Source organism: Macadamia integrifolia, unplaced genomic scaffold (genome assembly GCF_013358625.1).
Source record: "Macadamia integrifolia cultivar HAES 741 unplaced genomic scaffold, SCU_Mint_v3 scaffold522, whole genome shotgun sequence".
Lineage (NCBI taxonomy): Eukaryota > Viridiplantae > Streptophyta > Magnoliopsida > Proteales > Proteaceae > Macadamia > Macadamia integrifolia.
The window spans coordinates 248,595-264,835 of record NW_024870471.1 but is presented as its reverse complement, the minus strand read 5'-3'; the positions used below and the strand labels follow the sequence as shown (position 1 = coordinate 264,835).

At 39.4% G+C, this 16,241-nt stretch overlaps 1 non-coding gene across 1 annotated transcript; it reads right to left on the bottom strand.

Annotated features, from left to right (window-relative positions):
* Positions 1–338: 338 nt before the first annotated feature.
* LOC122069034 lies at positions 339–445 on the bottom strand. The gene has a single exon (XR_006137325.1). It is a non-coding gene; the product is annotated as a small nucleolar RNA R71 (small nucleolar RNA).
* Positions 446–16,241: the final 15,796 nt, after the last annotated feature.

Genomic DNA, 16,241 nt, shown 5'->3' with positions numbered 1-16,241 from the left:
GAGGATAGAGTGCCAAAGATGAGAGAATTCTCCAGCCACTACCCTCACACCAAGGCAATAATTTTGAGCTCAAATCTCAGTACATCACTATGTTGCCCCACTTCTATGGGCTGACATCTGAGGATGCATACCTATTTCTAAGGGAATTTGAAGAGGTATGTGTTCTAATTAAGATCCAATAGCTTTTTGATGATTCTGTTAAGCTTAGGTTCATCATTTTTGTATTGAAAGACTAAGCTAAGAAGTGGTTTTATGGGTTACCCACAAATTCCATAACCACATGGGAGAAATTCACAGTTGCCTTCCTCAAGAAGTTTTTCCCAACTCACAAGACCAATAAGCTTAGAAGTGATATCCTTCAGTTTAGGTAAAAGCCTAGTGAGTCATTTTTTAAACTTATGGAGAGTTTCAAGGATCTATTCCAAGAATGCCCTCACCATGGCCTAAACTTATGGCATTTATGTCAAATAATTTATGAGGGTATTGATTACCCAATGAAATAAATGATAGAGTCTATATGCCCTGAGGGATTCACATACTTTACAGATGAAGGAAAGGCATGGGAATTCTTACTTGACTTAGCTGACAAAACCCATGAGTGGGAATCAACCCAAGAGAGTGAAAGAACCATAGGAGGGAAAGGATATTTTATGGATGGGTTAGTAGCCAAGGAAGCCCACTTGGATAGCCTTATCAAAAAGATGTGTGCTTGGTGCCAGTCCCCTGGACATGTCATAGAAAAATACCCCAACACCTCTGGGGGCACTTCCAATAAAATTTTGAATACCTTATATCAGAATAATCCATATAGTAACACTTACAATCCAGGATAGAGAAATCACCCAAATTTCTCCTAGAACCAGAGCAATCAAGTAGGGCCTTCTAATTTCTATAATCAAGGTCAATCTGGACCCCAAAGGCCTCCCTTTGCACAACCTTTTGCACCAAATACTTTTCCTAGGCCAAATGTAGGACCTCAAGCTAGTTTCCTTAGGCCCCCTCTCCTATCATCTTATCAGTAACCCCATTGGTTTACCAACATTGAAGAGGCAAGTAGAGTAAGTTATTTAAAAAATAATATGGCCATCCTCATGACAAGCCATCAAAATCTTACAAGAGAACTTTCCCAAGTTGTCTTAATTTTGCGTGAGAGGGAGAAGGGAACTTTGTCCAGTCAACCAGAGCCTAACCCTAGGCATCATCAACATGTTAGTTCACAAGCACCAACTACCACTGAATGTAGTATAAGGTCAAACCCAAAAAGGGCCCTTCAACCAATGTGTTGTTGTTTATGACCTTAGGAGTGGTAGAGAGTACCAACAGAGTGTTTTAAATCTTCCCCAACAATTACTTCTGTTAACTCTCCTTCTGTTGAGGACATAAGTGTGCCTCTTATTCCAAGTTCGTCTAATGAACCTAAAGATTCTTTTGAAATGAAATATGATTTGGTTGAGGAAACCAAAAATGATTCTTCTGAACAGGGGCAAATCCCTAGCAGTCCTTATGTTCATCCTGTCCCATTTCCTAATCGCTTGGTAAACAAAAAGAAGACTGCTTCCATGGATAAAATTTTAGAAGTCTTCAAAAAGGTAGAAGTGAACATCCCTCGTTTGGAAGCCATATCCCAGATCCCCGCCTATGCAAAGGTCCTGAAAGATTTATGTACACACAAATGTATCACTAGTGTACCCAAAAAGGCATTATTGGCAAGTAACATTAGTTCCATAATTACTCAGCCTATAGCCACCAAGTATAAGGATCCAGAGAGCCTTACCATAGCTTTTGTAATAGGCAACACCTACATTGAGCATGCCTTACTTGACCTTGGTGCAAGTGTGAATCTTTTGCCTTGCCATGTGTATAAGCAACTAGGATTAGGAGAATTGAAAGCCACTGGAACTACTCTTCAGTTGGCAGATAGGTCTATTAAGATTCCTAAAGGGATGATTGAGGATGTCTTACTTAAGGTGGGGGAATTTATTTTTCCTGTTGATTTCATTGTATTAGATACCAAGCCGTTCTCAACCAAGGATGAGATCCCCATAGTCTTTGGAAAACCATTCCTGGCTATCAGTAATGCATTAATCAATTGTCGGAATTGTTCCATAAGGTTATCTTTTACCAACCAAACTGTTGATTTTAATATGTTTAGGATAGGCAAGCAACCACATATGGAAGAAGAGATCAATCTGCTTGAGGATTTTTTGGATTTTTCTTATGATTTAATTACCAACTTTGATATTGATTTTGATTCAGAATTCTAAGAGTGTATGGATGAGTTAGATGATGATAGTAAAAATTTCTTTTCTAAAGTCTTGAATCTTCACACACCTGTGGTGCCCTTAGGACCCCTTTCCAATTCCATTCCCAAACCTTCCATAGTTGAGCCCCCTAAGCTAGATCTTAAGAAGTTGCCATCTAATTTGAGGTATGCTTTCCTAGGGCCTAACCAGACTCTTCCAACAATAATTTCTTCATATTTGACTTTTAGCCAGGAAGAAGAAATACTCAAAGTGTTAAAAGATAATAAGGAAGCCCTAGGTTGGACCATGGCTGATATCAAGGGTATAAGCCCTTCTATTGTGTAAGAAGAGCTAACCCAGTGATGATGGAAGCCATTAAGAAAGAGATCCTACAGTGCTTGGATCATGGAATAATTTATCCTATTTCTAATAGCCAATGGGTAAGCCTAGTTCATGTAGTGCCCAAGAAGTCTGGTGTTACTGTAGTTCCCAATGCTAATAACAAACATATTCCAACTCATGTCTAATCAAGGTGGAGAGTGTGCATAGGCTATAGGAAAGTTAATGCGGTAACTTGGAAGGACCACTTCCCATTGCCATTCATTGACCATATGTTAGAGAGATTAGTTGAACATGAATATTATTGTTTTCTTGATGGATATTCCGGCTATAACCAGATCCCAATTGCTTTAGAAGATAACCATAATACCACTTTTACATGCCCATATGGAACATTTTCTTACAAGTGTATGCCCTTTGGGCTTTGCAATGCCCCTGTTATGTTCCAATGATACAATATAATCATTTTTTCTAACATTGTTGAAAAATTCTTAGAAGTATTTATGAATGACTTTTCGATTTATAGGAATTCCTATTTTGAGTGTTTTCACCATCTTTCCCTAGTTTTGAAAATGTACATATCTAAGAATTTGGTTTTGACTTTGAGATTTAGGGTTTAGGGTTTAATGTATAGGGTTTAGGATTTAGGGTTTTGGGTTTGGAGTTTACGGTTTAAGGCTTAGGGTTTAGGATTCAAGGCTTAAGTTTTGGGGTGTTGGGTTTAGGGTTTAGGGTTTTGGGTTTACAGTTTGGGTTTTAGGGTTTAGGGTTTGGTTTTTAGAGTTTATAGTTTAGGGTTTAGGGTTCACAGTTTAGGGTTCACAGTTTAGGGATTAGGGTTTAGGGTTTAGGGTTTAGGTTAATGGTCTAAGGTTCAAGTTTTAGGGTTCGGTGTTTATGGTTTAGCGTTCAGGTTTTAGGGTTTAGTATTTATGGTTTTGGGTTTTGGGTATAGGGTTGGGGCTTAGGGTTTAGGGTATAGGGTTTAGAGTTTAGGGTTTAGGGTTTAGGGTTTATGGTTTAGGGTTTAGGGTTTAGGGTTTAGGGTTTAGTGATTACGGTTTAGGATTTAATTTTTATGGTTTAGGGTTTAGGATTTAGGGATTAGGGTTTGGGGTTTAGGGTATAGGGTTTAGGGTTTAGGGTTTAGCATTTAGGATTTAGGTTTAAGGGTTTAGGGTTTAGGGTTTAGGGTTTAGGGTTTTGCGTTTTGTGTTTAGGGTTTACTGTTTTTGGTGTGGGGTATTAGGTGTAGGGTTTTGGGTTTAGGGTTTAGAGTTAAGGTTTTGGGTTTGGGGTATAGGGTTTAGGAATTAGGGTTTATGGTTTAGGTTTTAGGGTTTATGTTATAGGATTTAGGATTTAGGGTCTACGGTTTAGGCTATAGGGTTTATGGTTTTGTGTTTTTCGGTCTAGAGTTTGCGATCTAAAATTTATGGTTTAGAGTTTAGGGATTTTCGTTGAGGGCTTTTGGTGTAGGGTTTTGGCTGTAGGGTTTAGGGTTTAGGGTTTAGAATTAGGGGTTTGGGTTTAGTGCTTAGGGTTTAGGGTTTGGGGTTTTGGGTCTTGGGTTTAAGGTTTGGGTTTAGGCTTTAAAGTTTGGGGTTTAGGTTTTAGGGGTTAGGTTTTAGAATTTAGGGTTTAGGGTCTAGGGTCCTGGATTTAGTCTATAAGGTATAGGGTTTAGGGTATAGGGTCTAGTGTCTGGGGTCAAGGGTTCAAAGTTTATGGTGTTGGGTTTAGGGTTTAGGGTTTAGGGTATAGGATTTCTGGTTTATAGTTTAGGATGTAGGGTTTATGGTTTAGGGTGATTAGTGTTTATGGTTTAGAGTTTAGGGTCTAGTGTTTAAGGTTTAGGGTTTTGGGTTTTAGGTGTAGGGTTTAGGGTTTAGGGTTTAGGGTCTAGGATCTAGGGTCCCTGAGCCCTAAATCCTAAACCCAAAACCGAAAAACCTAAACCCTAAGACCCAAACCATAAAAGCCTATAACCCCAAACCCAAAACTTTAGACCTTAAACACTAAACCCTAAACCCTAAACCCTAAACCCTAAATCCTAAACCCTAATCCCTATACCTTAAACCCAGAACCCTATACCTTAAACCCTAAATCCTAAATCTTGAAACCACAACCCCCAACCCTAAACCCAAAACCCAAACCCTAAATTTAAACCCAACACCCTGAACCCCAAACCCCAAACCCCAAACCCTAAGCATTAAAGCCTAAACCCTAAACCCCAAACCCTAAACCTTAAACCCTAAACCCTAAACCATAAAACTTAAGTCCTAACTCTTAAACCCTAATCCCGCACCCCTATACCCTAAACCCTAAATCCTTGACCCTAAACCCAAAACCCGTAACCCTAAACCCTATACCATAAACCCTAAATCCCAAACCCTAAACCATAAAAGCCTAAAACACAAAACCCTAAACCCTAAACCCTAAACCCGATCCATATACCCAAAACCCTAGCCACTAAACCCTAAACCTAAAACGCGAAACCCTAAACCATATACACTAAACCCTAAATCCTAAAACATGAACCCTGGGCCACTAAGCTAAGCCTTGAACCCTAAACCCTAAACACTAAACCCTAAACCCTAAACCCTAAAACCAGAACCCTAAACAATTAATCCAAAGCCTAAAACCCTAAACCCAAAATCATAAACCGTAAACCTTTAACCCTAAACAATAATCCGCAAAAACTAAATCCTAAACCTTAATCCCAAATCCCTAAACACTAAAGCCCTAACCAAAAACCCTAAACCGTAAAGCCCTAAACACTAAAACGTAAACTTAAAACTTAAAGCCTAAACCCAATACCCCAAACTCTAATAAATTCTAAATCCTAAACCCTAAACCCAAAACACTAAATCGTAAAATCCAAAAACCTTAACCACCCAAAACCAAAACCCTAAACCCAAAACCATAAACACAAAACCCTAAACTCTAAAACTTGAACCCTCAACCTTTAACCTAAACCTCAAACCCTAAACACCAAAACCTAAAACCTAAACCCAAAACCCTAAACTCTAATCCCTAAAAACTAAACCTAAAATCCTAAACCCTAAACCATAAACCCTAAACACTATACCCTAAACCTTAAACCCTAAAGCCTGTACCCTAAATCCTAAACCCTAAACCCTAAACCCAAGACCCAAAACCCAAAACCCTAAAACCTAAACAATAAACATTAAACCCTAAACCCCTAACCCAAAACCTTAGACCTTTAACACTAAATCCTAAACCCTAATCCCTAAAACTTGTACCCTAAACCATTAACCCATAAAGAAAAGAATGCCATTTTATGGTTAAATCTGGTATTGTTTTAGGCCATGTAATATCTAAAAAGGAAATTAAGGTAGATAGAGCCAAAGTGGATTTAATTGTTAATTTATCATCTCCCCAATCTGTTAAGGATGTCCGGTCTTTTCCTGGTCATGTTGGCTTCTACAAAAGGTTTCTCAAGAACTTTAGTCAATTAACCCAGCCTCTCACCTCACTACTTGCTAAAGATCAAACTTTTGAGTTTTCTACAGAATGCCTAGAATTCTTTAAGCAACTTAAGAAGGAATTAACCAATGCACCCATTGTTCAACCACCTGTTGGATTGAACCTTTTGAACTGATGTGTGATGCTTCTGAGTTTGCCATAGGCGTGGTTTTGGGACAAATGTCTATTAAGTTATCCACTATCATTTACTATGCTACTAGGACCCTAAATTATGCACAACTCAATGACACTACCACTAAAAATCAATTTTTAGCTGTTGTGTTTGCATTAGAAAAGTTTCGGTCTTACTTAGTTGGGTCACATTTGGTGGTGTATACTGATCATTCTGCTCTTAGATAGCTTGTTCAGAAGAAGGATGCCAAAGCCCGTCTCATTAGGTGGGTTTTAATTTTGCAAGTGTTTGATTTGGGAATTAAGGATAAGAAATGAAGTGAAAACCTAGTTGCAGACCATTTATCCTAGCTTCCCAATTCCTTGACTGTCGATTCTCTAGTCAACGAGAATTTTCCTGATGAACAGTTACCTGCAGTGTCCAGTGAACCATGGTTTACTGACATTGTTAACTTCTTAGTCTCGAGTGTAACTCCTAATCACTAGTCCACCCAAGATATGTATAGGTTTCATTCCCAAGTTAAGTATTTTTTCTGAGATGATCCTTGTTTGTTTAAGATATGTCCGGATAAGATTATCCGACAATGTGTTCCTGATCATGAGCAGCATTTCATTCTCTCTTTTTGTTATGATCAGGCATGTCGAAGTCATTTTAGTGCGAAGAAGACTGCGGCCAAAGTTTTACACTATGAATTCTATTGGCCTAGTCTCTTCAAGGATACTTTTATGTATTACAAGTCTTGTAAAGCCTGTCAATCTTTAGGATGTGTGACCAAGCGAAATATGATGCCCCTTAACCCAATTCTAGTTGTTGAGATTTTCGATCTGTGGGGTATTGATTTCATGGGACCATTCCTTAATTCTTTTGGGAATTTACACATCTTATTGGCTATAGATTATGTTTCCAAATGGATTGAAGCCATTTCTTGTAAATCTAATGACCACAATGTGGTGACCAAGTTTGTGAAAGAGCACATTTTCTCCCGCTTTGGTACACCGCGTGCTACTCTTAGTGATAGGGGTGCACACTTTTGCAATAGGCCTTTTGAGGCTTTGATGAAGAAATATGGGATCACCCATAAGCTGGCTACACTCTATCATTCTCAAACTAATGGTCAGGTTGAGCTATCCAATAGGAAGATTAAACAAATTTTGGAAAAGACTGTCAACCCTAATCGCAAGGATTGGTCTAATTGATTGGTGGATGCCTTGTGGGTGCATAGGACTGCTTATAAGATCGATTTGGGCCAATCTCCCTACCGTTTGGTGTATAGGAAGGCATGTCACTTACTGGTTGAGTTAGAACATAAGGCATTTTGGGCTATCAAATAGCTGAATTTTGATTTGTCTACTGTTGGTACTTATAGAGGACTCCAATAGTAGAGTTGGAGGAGATTAGGAATGATGCCTATGACAATGCTAGGATTTATAAGGCGAAAACCAAGTGTTTTCATGTTAGACAAATCCTTAGGAAGTATTTCACTCCTAGTGATAAGGTTTTGCTTTACAATTCTAGGTTGCATATTTTTCCAGGCAAGTTGAGATCATGTTGGGATGGTCCTTATATTATGCAAACTATTTTTTCTCATGGTGCTATTGAGGTTTTGAACCCTAATACATGTGTAATTTTCAAGGTCAATGGTCAGCATCTAAAACCATCTTTGAGCTTTCTACTACTGCTAGTGAAGAGGTCATGGATCTCCCTGAACCTCTTTACGCAGATGACTGACATTTACCCAAGTATGATCCCCCTTGCATTATCTTTGCTTTTAATTCTTTCCATGCATTGAGGACATTACATCACTTAAGTGTGGGGGAGGGAAATCAGTTTCTTTTTGTTTTTTTTTTTTTGTTTTTTTTGTTTTTTTTTCCTTTGTTTGCTTTTCTATTTTTTTTTCCTTTGTTTGTTTTCCTACTTTGGCTTTTGGTTAATGATCGTACAATTCGGTTGCTTGATATATGAATGTAAGAATTTTTTATTAAGGTACCCATCTTGAACACATAAAAATCCTGTTGAGAAAAAAGAAACAAGCCTATATCTTGAGATGGGACTCTTTTTTGAAATATAAAAAACCTTTGTTTTACAGTGTTGGACCATATTGTAAGTTGATGGGTTCCTTGTACTCTTGATTTGGAGTTGAGACCTTCTTTTTAATTTGGCATGTGTTGACAAATACACAATTTTAAATGAAGTGTGGAAAGTGATATAAATGAAAAGTAAGAGTTGGGTTCCTTGGAATTAGACAGGGCATCACACCTTAAGAAGCATGGTGTCTTGATCGAAATTCCTAGGGAGGAAACTTCTAAAAGAATTCTAGCATCACTATCTATGTGGGCATAAGCAAAAAGCGAAGCTACATAGTAACTTGGGTTTCTGGTGGTTGCTCCACCATGTCATTCAGGCTAACAGTAGTGGAGTAGGATAGAGTTATTATAAGAAAAAAGAAACAAGCCTATATCACTCTCTTTTGAAAAATAAGAAACCCTTGTTTTATGGTGTTGGACCATATGTAAGTCTGTGAGTTCCTTGTACTCTTTATTTGGAGTTGAGACCTTTTTAATTTGGCATGTGTTGACAAATACATAATTTTAAATGAAGTGTGAAAAGTGATATAAATAAAAAGTAAGATTTGATTTCCTTAGAACTAGCTAGGACATTGCACCTCAAGAAGCGTGGTGTCTTGATCGAATTCCTAGGGAGGAAACTTCTGAAAGAACTCTAGCATCAATATCTATGTGGGTATATGCAAAAAAGCGAAGCTACATAGTAACTTGGGTGTCTGGTGTTTGTGTAGTGGAGCAGGATAGAGTTATTATGAAAAAAAAAAAAAAGGAGAAAGAAAAACCACACAGCAGGAAAGTATGTGCAAATGTCATCAATGCCTTGGTAACATGTTTGGTCAAAAACACTCCAATGCCTTAGTCCTTGGTTCCTTATTACTTCACAAGTGGCCTTGCCTTAATATAAGGATATTTTGGAAGAGACAATGTGAGTTCCAAATTAAAGAAATATGCTTGTGCCTGAAATCGATATGGGGTAATAAAAATTCAAGTGTGGGGGTCCCTAGATCAAGTGTAAGAGGAATTATCTTTGCTCCAGATCAGTATGGCCCTTACCTTTAGCCAAGGTTAGGATTTTTTTTTCTGAATTTTGGGTGTATATTTAGGACAAACACCCACGAGACACAACTCATCCTAGTGGTTTAAAGGCTTGCTGCACATGCTAAGTGCAACTGTGATTCCTACGAAAGTGAGTTAGGTTTTTTTATCTTTATTCTTTTTTTTTTTTTTTTTTTTTGCTCGAGGACTAGCAAAGTCTAAGTGTGGGGAAATTCTGATGAGCACATTTATGTATGAAATCTAGGGTATAAATGCATGCATTTTATATATTTAGAAAGGAGCTACCTTGGGTTTTACTCTCTTTATGCAGGTTTTGTATTTTAAAGGCCTTAAGGAATATCGAGCATCATATCTCCAATTTTCAAATGTAAAGAGGTCCAGTTTCTTTTCATATCTGCAAAGAAGATAAAATTCTGAGCAAGCTGGATGTGTTGCATTAAAAGTACGCATTCGTTTTGGCACCTATACAAGTAATAATTCTTTTCAAGCTAGAAAAAGAATAATAGGCCAGAATTGAACCGAGATATAGGCCAGCCCTTCTACAATTGTCCCAAGGGTACAAAAGAATATTTCAAATGCCAACAAGGATCGATGGACCCCTTTGAATAATTGAAGATTCTTTTTTTTTGTAACAACAACTACTTAGCATAGTTGGTGAGCTGTAGTGTGCAAAAATCTCATGTTAACCAAGTGGTCTCAAGTTTGAACCTCTTGGTTGTTTTTTTTGCTCTCCTATTTTCCAACCACTTAAAGACCAAGGGGTCTCCAACGACTGATGCTCCAATGAGCATCCAACGATCCGGATCTAAGGATTGGGATGGCTTGGTCACACATCCCAACATTTGGGGATGTGCGCCCAAACATTCCCAGCCCTTGGACGGATCGTTGGGTGCTCGTTGGTGTTGGAGACGATCTTTTCTCTGGATTTCTTACACAAGAAGAGAGAGAAAAAGGAAAGAAAAAAAAAAGAGAAATAAATCCTGTCCAAATCTTCAAGCAAGCAGAAAAAATCGTAGAGAGAGAAAAAGAGAGGAAAAATAGGAAATAAGAGAAAATATATATATATCCCCCAAGGTTCATGGCTAGATTATGTGTCGGCTTTTCCCCTCTCTAGCTATGGAACCCTCCTTTTACTTTGATTATATATAGTGCATCCCTTCCCCTAAAGCCAAGTAGAAAAGCCCTTGTAAAAGTACTCTGTGGTCAAGTAGGGAACCTCATATTATTTATGGTGCATCCCTCAGGCTAAGTAGAGATACCTATTTGTGTGCCTCTCTCTAGCTTTTTTCCTTTTTTATATTACTTTTTATTTCAGTTATTTGCTTTTTAGTTGCGTGGTTTGAGTATTTAAATTCCTAGATGATGAATGATTAGGATTAGATGCGAATGGTTAGGTCGTTCAATTTTTAATTTTAATTTTCAATTTTCCTAGATGTGTTGGTTAGGACGTTTTTAGATACATTTGTTTAGGGTGGTAGTTAGAAGTAGATCACCATAATCAATCGTTACACTTTCGCATTACTAAAAGAAGCTTAAAATAAAGTGGCTACTCTCCTTGTGTTCGACCTGGCAGCTACACTGATCCATACACTTGCGATTACTTTTAAATCTCAAAAAAAGCACCACCATCTATAGGTGGAGCTTTTGATTTTCAGAGCATAATGGACCGGTTAGGGGCACTACAGGCAAGCCAAGAGTGGATCTTGTAGAACCAGGATGAGAGTGCTGCCCATGAGGAGTCACTCCTGCAGGCCCAAGCACATATGGATATAGATCTTACATACGTATCCGAATCCTTGGACTCAGTCTCCACAGAGGTGACTGTGAGCCTAAAACAACTTCAAAAAGAGGTGGATTTGGTGAACCGTCACTTCGATTATTATGATAGTCGCCTCAACATCAATTCTAGGTCCTGGGTGGAAGAAGTTATTGATTTAGATGACGCTTGATGTTGTAGTGAGCGGTGATGGTTTTATGTAATCTTGTTTGAGAAACTTTTCTTTTATTTTATTCTTCTTCTTTTCTCTCTTTTCCTTATATTCTTCTCTTTTGTCATTAACTTTTGTATTCTCCTCTTCGTACATGCAATATGATAAAATTCAAACTTTTATATTTTTATGGATTTTATGTGGAATATTTTATATTTACCCCACCCCAAGTCCTATTATGGATTCTACAGGGTTCAACTTGTAAGCTGTGAGTGATTAGAGCAACTTGCTCTGATACCACCGTTGTTACGCTCTGTTCATATAGAACCGGACTGGTGACCGGGTTATCTCCAGGTAACCCAAAACTACCAGGATCATCTGACACAGTAACCACAACACAATATTCCACAATAATTTAGAAATATAATTAATTAATTTAGCGGAAGACTAGTCATATATATATCTGTAAATTCCCCACTTACTCTTGATATCCAAATTCTTTTATACATAGTATATTTATATGTGGGTCTATAGGCATGATGTTTACGCAAGAAATAACAATTAAAATATCTAGAGCACAAAAAGGGGAATACATCAAAAGAATCAAAAGGAGTATTGTGTTCGGAGTTAGCTACCATTACCCCACAACGCAGCCCTCACACGGACACCCGATGTCGTGCCCAGATCCCTCTAGGACCCACCAATCTCCAATTGGAATTTTGTTAGTGGGCCCCGACTCTTGTTCCTCTACCAAAAAACCTGTAAAATCATATAAAGAAGGTGTGTACACAAGGGGTGAGCTCACTAGCTCAGTAAATGGAAAGAAAGACACATACAAGCAATCGCAATTTAAATGATCCTATATACATAAGATTTATTTTAGTCCTATCCACCTAAGCAACATTACTAAGTCATAGGTTACGTGCTACTCACAACCACAATGTGTGCATAACTTGGGTTCGAGGTGCATTTTCCATCCCACGATACACCCATAGGGTTGTTGGAGAGGCCCGGCGGTGAATACTCGAAAAAGTAAATTGTAGCCAAACCACAGCAAAAAATAAATGCAGTATGCTCAGCCCTCTGAATATATCACCAAGGTTTTTAACTGTCCTAATGATCAGTCAGGCATACTTCTAACCATCGCGGTGGTCCGCGACCGATGCTTGCCCCCAGTGATAATCCAACACCTAAACCCCTATTGGGAAGGGTCGTAGCACGAGGAAAATGTCAATCCTAAACCATATGCTCCTACATGAGATAGTACAACTACATAGTACTTTCATATCCCATTCCATAATGTACCAATGCATTCATTTCCAAGCCGTCTATAGAATCTAATGTAGCAATTCATCGCATGTCCGACAAATCATCATCATCCAACAATCGAATAATCCATACTCATAACTCAAAGCAAGTAACAAGTGTTTGGAATTTAAAGATACAACATGACCATTTCTAAATGCATCCAACAGTAGACAAGCATATGCATGAAAAATGGCATTCATGAATGATAAGATGATATATATATATGACATGATGCAATAAACACTCCAAAAATAAAATCAACGCCATCTCCCCACTTACCTATTCATGTACGAGAATATGCACACACGGTACAAGTAAGATCCAGTGTGCGAGGACGAGAGTCTCGATACCTAACATAAAAAGGAAGCTTAGAGCACATCTGTTGGGACTATAAAAATGATGAAAGATATGGTCAAGATGCATTTAATAATGCAAGGGAGGTTGTCGATGAATTCGGGCCTGAATGGAGCTCAATGGACCACAGGTGGGTCATACAGGTGGGTAGGAGAACCCACCTATGCAAGCTATCTAGGCAGATAGCATTTAGACACACACCGGCGGGTGCTACCAGTGGGTATGGTACTCACCGGTCCTACCCACTGGTAGGACCTTAGGGCTAACCTAAGACCGGTGGGTGCTACCAGTGGGCCTGGGTACCCATCGATCCTACCAACCAGTGGGACCCCAGAGCCCAGCCAAGACCTATGGGTTATACCGACGAGTCTAGGTACCACCCCAGTCCTACCCGTCGATAGGCTCTGAAGCCCAGGTAAGATTGGGGGGTCACACTGGTGGGTTTGGTTACCTGCTAGTGCTACCCACCAGTGTTCAGCGGGTTCTGCTATCCTACTTCTCTTTTCCATCCCACCCTTTGGGAACCCAAGGAGGTTGTTTCCATCACATTTTAGCATTTATTCACCTGAACATAACACAAATCTAGGTTCACATTAAGATTTTGGGGGCAAATCATACCTTTAGCTCCAGAAACCCCAAAACCTAAGATCCTTTTCTCCAACTCCAAATATCACAAAATGCCTTTAAATCTTGGTCGCTCCTCCTTTAAAACCTACAAAGAAATCACATAGAGTCCCTCTTAACTCTTAACCAAAATCAAGGGTTTATGGCACTTGCGTACCTTAAATTGTAGATCTCAAGGCGCCGATCACTTTTTCGGCGTCGTAATAGTGAGGTATAGCTTTGGCAGCAAGGGGGAAACACTTCTCTTACTCCTCCTTCCCTTCTCTTCCCTCTTTTCTCCCTCTTCTTTACTCCTCTCCACCAACCTTTGCTGAAATAATAAATGGGAGAGAGGAGTAAATGTTATTTATACCTTGGGTTATAAATATCTACTAAGGTGCATTTGGTTTTGTCATTCTTTGGCCCGAATCACATTAAACCACGATACCGGGCGAAGTAAGTGGTAATATCAGACACACATGACTTCACTACGAATGGGAACTCGAAACACTCATGCTCACCCAAGTTGGGCTTGCTGGGGCCCATATTTTTCCACATGTGGATCGCCCCCACCAGTGACCACCCACCTAAACATGACTAACCTTGCTAGATTCCAGAGGAAAACGGGTTCTCAACGCATATATCACTCCTGTCACTTGTCATGAACCAAGATCTCATCACCAAATACGATAACATACCTTCCCTACTTGTACATGGCCTTATGATACATGCAAGGGCATGGCTTAGGCATGCAAACCACATCGGCTACTGGCTCAATCTTATCTGACCATCCTGCATTTGATGTCACCCTTGATGTCATACATCAAAGGGCACCCGCATCAACCCTTACTGGTTTGGACCCTACACGACCAAACCAAACCAACCGATCGATAAATTAGGTTTAGGGAGCAGTGCTCTACTAATTTGGTCATGCTTTGTGGATTTCCATTGCAAGTAATAGAACATACTATGCTCCTAGGACTAGCGTCATGAATTTCTTAACTGTTGAGGAGCGGGACACCATGGGGGAGGTGGTAGGTGGTAGTTACAGAAGGAGAGGCTAACTGGGCCTTGTACTCGAATTGGTGACTGATACTTAGGGTATTATGCTGAGTGGTGCAATACAACCTCTTGCTAGTCAAGCGGCACTACAGTGAAGTGTCTCTGATGCAATCCTATACTGCCTTCTAGATCTATGTGGGAGAGCAGATATGTCTTCCCTAAATCATGTGCAACAGATGGCCTATCGAGATAACTATGTAGGTGAGGGGCATCTACTCTATGGGAGAGCCTTGATGAGGATCTTCCGTCATATGGGGATGTACTTGGAGGGAGAGGTGAGGAGCACATCTGTACCTACCCCATTTGATAGGTCCATTTTGGAGAAGGTGCATTTAGACCAACAGCTAGGTACTGATGATGAGGCATCAGCAATAAATACAACTTTAGAGCCAACGGATGATGATGGTCAACATGATAGTCAACCCATTGATGAGGAGGACCTAGAATTGGGTGCCAGAGGGATGGATGAGGTGGGGGATTTCGAGGAGCAGCTTTCACACACCAGGATCGAGGATGCACATGGTACTCTCGCTATTGAGGAGATTCCCCAAATAGGTCAGGCACCCCTGGAGACTACCCAGGACACCACACAGCCTACTGCTCAGACCAGAGGTAAGGTGTAGACACCAAATTTTGTCCCCCCTGGCAATGATGAATTATGGGCAATCATGAAACATGTATACGTTGAGGAGAGTGCCGCCCAGGAATTAGCGATGCAGTGCAGATTGGAGAGGATAGAGGCTAGTTTCCAAACCTTAGCCGAGGACTTGGATAAGGTTTCCAAGGACATTGCCACTGATTTCCACTGGGTGAAGAGAGAGGTCATCTTGACAAACGATAGGCTCGACTTTTATGACCATCACTTCCACTGCACCTCCCGGCCTAGAGGTGGGAAAACATTCACCGTGAACGACGGTGATTGATAGAGTGGCGGATCCATCCTATCCTATCTTGTTTTGGGGCAATCTTCTATTTTCTCTCATTTCTGGCCTTATCTTCCATTCCTTTTTCTCTCCCTTTTTATGATGATGAATATGATACTTTGGTGGTAGTATATTTTGGTACATTTCTATGATTGGGAACTTGGAGAAGTGTTTATGTGGATGTTTAGAAACTTTTTGGATAGTTTCCTGTTGTGGTTTGGTGGTGATAGTGTATGTCACCCTTCTTTTTATTTGTTATATTTGTATAATTGTGCTTTATTAGGTGATAATTTTCAAAAAAATTTGGTTTTCTAATTTTAGCGTCGTTATGCTACCGAAATTTCGTTAGAATTTTAATCAATGGTTTATGGAACCGGCCAGTTGGCCTTTTTGTCTTCTGATTAAGTTTTAATCTCATGTATACAATGGAATGTAAGAAATTTAAAATTTTTCATCTTATTACCAATTTTAATTCCTTAAATATTTTAAAATTCTATAGGGATCTATCTTGTATGCTGTGAGTGGATAGAGCATCACGCTCTAATATCACCGTTGTCACACCCCGTTCACACTGAACCGAACCAGTGACCAAGCTAACACCTGTTAACCCAAAACCTACTAGGATCATCTGACGCAGTAATCACTCCACAGCATACACACAACTAAAGAAAACAAATTCTGTATTTTAGCGGAAGTCTTACATGTATATACCTATAAATACCCCAATGATACCCAAATTG